This window comes from Protobothrops mucrosquamatus, unplaced genomic scaffold, assembly GCF_001527695.2.
Source record: "Protobothrops mucrosquamatus isolate PMUCROS unplaced genomic scaffold, P.Mucros_1.0 scaffold2895, whole genome shotgun sequence".
Taxonomy (NCBI): domain Eukaryota; kingdom Metazoa; phylum Chordata; class Lepidosauria; order Squamata; family Viperidae; genus Protobothrops; species Protobothrops mucrosquamatus.
The window spans coordinates 185,254-191,822 of NW_015388923.1; positions in this window are offsets into that span (position 1 = coordinate 185,254).

Below are 6,569 nucleotides of genomic sequence, written 5' to 3' on the forward strand. Positions count from 1 at the left end.
CAACGGTGTGTCCGTAGATGGCTGATAAGACCGATGTTAGCACGGAATGTTCTGCCACATACTGAACAGAGAAAAGTGGACACTATTGCTTCAGCATTTGCAGCTCTGGCTTTACGGAGTGCTCGCTTCTCTTGTGCCAAGATTGTCCTTCTGTGTTCATATGTCTGGCAACCCTGGTAAACCAGGGTACGCCATGTCGATGCACCAAAGATTCCCAAGAGATGGTGTCGATATCCAGGGACTTGAGAGATGCTTTCAGCGTGTCTTTGTATCGCTTCTTTTGTCCCCCGTGCGATCGCTTTCCTTGAGACAGCTCACCATAGAAGAGCTGTTTAGGGATGCGATGGTCTGGCATCCTTACAACGTGACCTGCCCAGCGCATCTGGGCTTTCATCAACAGAGTGTAAACTGATGATAGGCCTGCTCTGGAGAGGACATCTGTATCTGGCATCTTATCCTGCCACCGGATCCTCAGAATTCTGCGAAGGCAAGTCATGTGGAAATAATTCAGTTGCCTGACGTGCCTCCTGTACACTGTCCAGGTCTCACTAGCATACATCAGGGTAATTAGCACTGCTGCCTGGTAAACTTTAAGCTTAGTAGCAAGGCTTATTCCCGACGGTCCCACACATTAGTCTGCAGTCTGCCAAATGCAGAACTTGCCTTGGCAATTCTACAGTTGACCTCGATGTCAATTGTCACTGCACGGGAGAGGGTACTACCAAGATACGTAAATTGGTCCACTGCTTGCAGATTTTGTCCCTTCACTGTGATGGTAGGCTCTTGGTATTGGGCTTTTGGAACTGGCTGGTACATCACTTCAGTTTTCTTCGTGTTGATAAAGAGGCCAAAGTTGTCACAAGCGGCTGCGAATTTGTCCATGCTGGCTTGCATTTCCTGCTCCGATCCTGCATTAAGGGCACAGTCATCAGCAAAGAAAAGATCTCGTAGCACAGTCTCCTTTACCTTGGTGACAGCCTGGAGTCTTCGCAGGTTGAACAATTTCCCATCGGTTCTGTACCTCAGATTGACTCCCACTGAGTTGTTCTGAAAGGCGTCAGACAGCATGGCTGAAAACATCATGCTGAACAAGGTTGGTGCCAGCATGCAGCCTTGCTTAACGCCGTTTGTGACAGGGAAAGCCTCTGAGGCTTCACCGTTGCTCAGAACACAAGCCGCCATGCCATCATGGAACTGCCGTACCATCAGAATAAATCTGTCAGGGCACCCAAACTTCGACATAATGCGCCATAATCCTTCACGACTGTGTCAAAAGCCTTGGTGAGATCCACAAAGGTGGTATATAGTTCACGATTCTGCTCCTGACATTTCTTCTGGAGCTGTCGAGCTGCAAAGATCATGTCCACCGTGCCACGCTCTTTGCGGAAACCACACTGTTCCAGATGGTCAATCAGGCGATTTAGTAACACTCGTGCAAAGATCTTGCCTGCAACAGAGAGACGTGATATTCCTCTATAATTATCGCAGACTTGTCGATTTCCTTTCCTCTTGTAGAGGTGCACGATGGACGCGTCTTTCAGTTCCTGAGAGATGGAACCTTGTTTCCAGAAAGACCGGAATAGTTGGGTGAGTTTTTCAACAAACACAGCACCACCAGCCTTATAGACTTCTGCTGGGATTGCATCAGATCCTGGCACCTTACCACTGGAACAATGACTGATGGCCTGTGAGGTTTCAGCCTCTGATGGTGGGACATCCAGGCTATAGTTGATATCCACCTGGGGTATTCTGTCAATCGCCTCATTATTGATGGTGGATGGGCGATTCAGCACAAAGTGGAAATGCTCAGCCCAATGCTGTAAAATCAGAGTCCTCTCAGTGATGAGAGTTGCACCACTCAAATCCAGTAAAGGGGAGCTTCTTGAATGCTGAGGTCCGTACAGGGATCTAAGGGCTTCATAGAACCGTTTGGCATCACTTCTATCAGCAAACTTCTGGATTTCATCTGCTTTGGCACTCAAAGCAGATGAAATTAGGTTATTGAAGAACACATAACAAGCAGGATATAAAAACTCTATCCACTATCTCACATTGGTTTTAATTAAAGATAACTTGATATGGTTTCCTTCAGAAATCAAAAATAAGAGACAAAATATACATTTTTGTAGAATATTTTTATGTTTCCTGTATGGAAAACCCATTCCCAAAACAGCTTTCATATACCAAAAGACTAAAACATTTACAAAACTAATTTATGACAAATATTAGAACAATTCTAAATTTTTGTAATCATTCACAGTCCTAACAAAAAACTGTAATATAGATTAGAACAGTAAAACCAGTGGTGGGATTCAGCCAGTTTGCACCACTTTGGCAGAACCAGTAGCTAATTTTTTTGTTGCCCAGGCCCAGAATGGACTTCCAAAAGCGGCATCCACACAGAGAACCGGTTGTTCACATGTTTGAATCCCACCACTGAGTAAAACTATTCCAGAAAAGGCTTGGGGAAAATGAATGGTAGGAGTTTGTTTAAATGTACATATATTTTGTTATTTGTTTAGTCAGCTGGCAAGATTTGCAGGTTTCTCAACCTATCTTGTTTTCATAATGTCATTTCAGATTAATGATGGTATGGGCCAAACCAGATGAGGTTACTTTTCCCCAATCCTACTGAGAGAATGGCCAGTGACCAAGAGAATGGGCAGAATTGTCATGTTTGGTTATACTTTATTGTAATGGTATGCATTTTGAAACCCAATCAAAAGATTTACGCATGGTTTCCCGAGTCTGCTAACAAAATCAGATTGGATCAACTTGTAATTTTTTTAAGTACAGACAGTGCTCAACTTACAACAGTTCATTTAGTTACCGTTCGAAGTTACAACGGCACTGAATAAAGTGACTTATGACCATTTTTCACACTTATGACCATTGTAGCCTCTCCATGGTCACATCATTTACATTTGGATGTTTGACAACTGGTTCATATCTATGAAAGTTGCAGTGTCCCAGGATCATGTGATCACCTTTTGTGACCTTCTGACAAGGGGAAGCTAGATTCACTTAACAGCCGTGTTACTTACAGATTCATTTAACAACTGTGGCAAGCAAAGTCTTAAAATGGGGCAAAACTCACTTAATAAATTTCTCACTCAGCAATATAAATTTTGGGCTCAATTGTGGTCATAAGTCAAGGACTATCTGTAATAGAGATGGGAAGTTGTTAAATAGATAGCTGGAGAAAAATCATATTCATTGTATTTAGTGTTAATTAAACATAAATTTATTTTAATTTAATAATAATTAATAATTCTTAGGCTATATCCTTGCATGCTCTCAACCATGATCATCCTCCAGAAAACGTTATGAGGAAGGCTGATATAATGGCCACTTGGATTAAAAATCGTAGAATGGAAGAAAAGTGGTATGGTCTGTGAAATACAATACAATGACATGTAGATGCTCAACCAGTGGTGGGATTCAGCCAGTTCGCACCAGTTTGGCAGAACCAGTAGCTAATTTTTTGTTGCCCAGGCCCAGAACGGGCTTCCAGAAGCGGCATCCACACAGAGAACCGGTTGTTCACATGTTTGAATCCCACCACTGACTGCAACCCTGTCTAAGATTCTGCCTGTCATTTGAATGGGATAATATTTGAAAGCATAGGCGTTGTTTGGATAGATGCTTCTATTTCTGTATACCCAAATATATGAGGAAAACTCCTGAAATCTCCAAAGTCCATGCAGGATAGTCTAGAACAGTGATGGCGAACCTTTTAGAGACAGAGTGCCCAAACTGCAACCCAAAACCCACTTATGCATCATCGAGTGCCGGGTGGGTGTGGCCCATTGGCTGGGTGTGGCCCATTGGCTGGGTGTGGCCCATTAGCTGGGCGTGGCCAATTGGGTGGGCGTGGCTGTGGTGGTAATGGCAGACTGGGTGGGACTAAAAAGTTCAATCAATCAATTCCAACTTTGCAAGATCTTTTTTTTCCCCACGAAAAGTTGAAATTGACTGATTGATTGAACCTTTTTTTTTTTTGCACACAGCGGCGGAGGCCTAAAGCGAAAAGGTTTTATAAAACCCAGCTAAAGGCCTAGGACTGGGGCGACGGCGCATGTGCCCACAGAGAGGGCTCTGAGTGCCACCTCTGGCACCCGTGCCATAGGTTCGCCACCACTGGTCTAGAATTTATTGGACAGGTTTGGAGATGCTGGAACAGGAAGCTGTGCAAGTCACAAACTTTGTATGTAGTTTTGGAATCTCTCCACAAAGTTTGAGCTCCCTGCTTTCATTACTGGATGTGATTAATAGCCTTGTATTTGCTGCTTGTCCACAATGGGGAAATGACAGAGTGGCCAAGATATTCTGCTATCTGGGACAAAGGATAAAAGATATTCCCATTCAAATACATAATGCATGCATAAGATGACTGGACTTCCAGTTGAACCACCTTTCAACACTGGCAGTGGGGCAACATCCCTTTACTGACCTTGATAGTGACATACTAAATGTCACAGGACACCCCGGGGCTATGACACACATAGTTCTCATCCCCAATAAAGAAAACAACCAGGAGAAAAATCCAGAAGGAAGAATTCTTACAATCATTTTGCCCAATCCATACCAGCATTTGAGGCAGCCACTTGACAGACTACAATTAGTCCTCGACTCACAACAGTTCACTTAGTGTCCATTCAAAGTTTCAACGGCACTGAAAAAGTGACTTACGACCATTTTCATACTTACAACCATTGCATTGTCAACCATGGTCACGTGAACAAAATTCAGATGCTTGGCAACTGACTCATATTTATGACGGCTGCAGTGTCCCGGGGTCATGTGATCTTCTTTTGTGACCTTCTTACAAGCGAAATCAATGGGGAAGTCAGATTCACTTAACAACTATATTACTAGCTTAACAACTGCAGTGATCCACTTAACAACTGTGGCACAAAAGATCGTAAAATGGGGCAAAATTCACTTAACAAATGTTTCACTTAGCAACAAAAATGTTGGGCTCAATTGTGTTCGTAAGTCGAGGACCTGAACTACAAAATCCAGCTGATCACTAGATGGATATAGAACACTCTAACTCTTCCTTGACGTCTTCTGGCTGTCCAGATTGTTGCAGACCCTCTCGGATAGCCCTACTGTTTGATGTATAAGGTATGGGATTACAGGTAATCCTCAACTTATGATCATTTGTTCAGTGACCATTCAAGGTTATGAAAAATCTTGCTGGAAAAAGGTGACTTATGACCAATGCTCAATTTACAACCATCACAGCTTATACAGCATGCAGTTGGGTGATTGTGCGTCAGGCGCTTGGCAACCATCAGGCATTTACCATGGTTGCAGTATCCCACGGTCACCATTTGCAATTTTCCCAGCCAGTTTCTGACAAGCAAAATCAACAGGGAAGTCAGAAGGAAAGGTTACAGGTTGTAGTCACATACTGATTCACTTAATGACCACAGCAAAAAAAGGTTGTAAAATTGGATACGGTCATGTGATGCCTCACCTTATAATAAATCTTCAATTTCTATTGTGGTTGGAAGTTGAGAACTACCTATAGCACCAGGGAGACCCAAGTTCATATCCACCTTTACTCTGTGGTGGGATTCAAATATGTGAACAACCAGTTCTCTGTGTGGATGCCACTTCCGGAAGTCCATTCTGGGCCTGGGCAACAAAAAATTAGCTACCGGTTCTGCCGAACTGGTGCAAACTGGCTGAATCCTACCACTGCCTTTAGCCATGAAAATTCTCTGAGTGACATGGGGCTTGTTAGCATCTCTATTTTTCTCAGCTCACCTTACTTCATAGAGAAATGGGAGAAGACAATCTTATGATCCAGAATGAAAATGGGATAGAAATCTAACCAACAAATAAATGAAGAAACAAACAGCTAGTGTTATGATGAAGACTGAGAGGAGTGCTATTTTGCTTCCCTATAAGAGTTTGTTTCTTTTGAAAAGGATGAATTTAGAGCCAAGGGACATCAATTTGGCTTTTTATACTAAGTGCAAGATTTGCTCCGAGGAGACACGTGTGGATTGTCTCTTGGTGGAGCAGGGTTGACATTCTCAGCTGCTGCAGAGTGGCAGACCTTTGCCTGAAGTGACACACTAGCCTGCTTCTCAGAAATCTCCTAGATCTGTTAACATGTTAATGAACCTTAAAAATGGAGACAGATGATGATTCAGCTTGATGCTATTGGTGGATTAAGTATTTCTCAATTTGAGGCAGCATTGATGCCCACAAGCATCACAAACATGACAAGAACCAAACCGTGTGGAGAGAGGAACAGGAATATAAGAGATGTCCTTTTAGAGTAAATATTTCGAGTCACACAACCAAATATTTTTTAAAAAAAAAATCTTGCAAAGAGTTTGAGGGGGGAAGCTGATTTTCACACCACCTATCTGAATCCATATCACACAATTTGAATTTGATTTATATTAATAGGCTTTAGATAAGTGGCCCCCAATCTTTTGGGCAGCAGGGACCGGTTCCATGGAGAGAAGTTTTTCTGTGGACTAGAGAGAGTGTGGTTTCGTGTGCTACCATGGATGGGGCTTCACTTGTGTGCAAATGGAGAATGG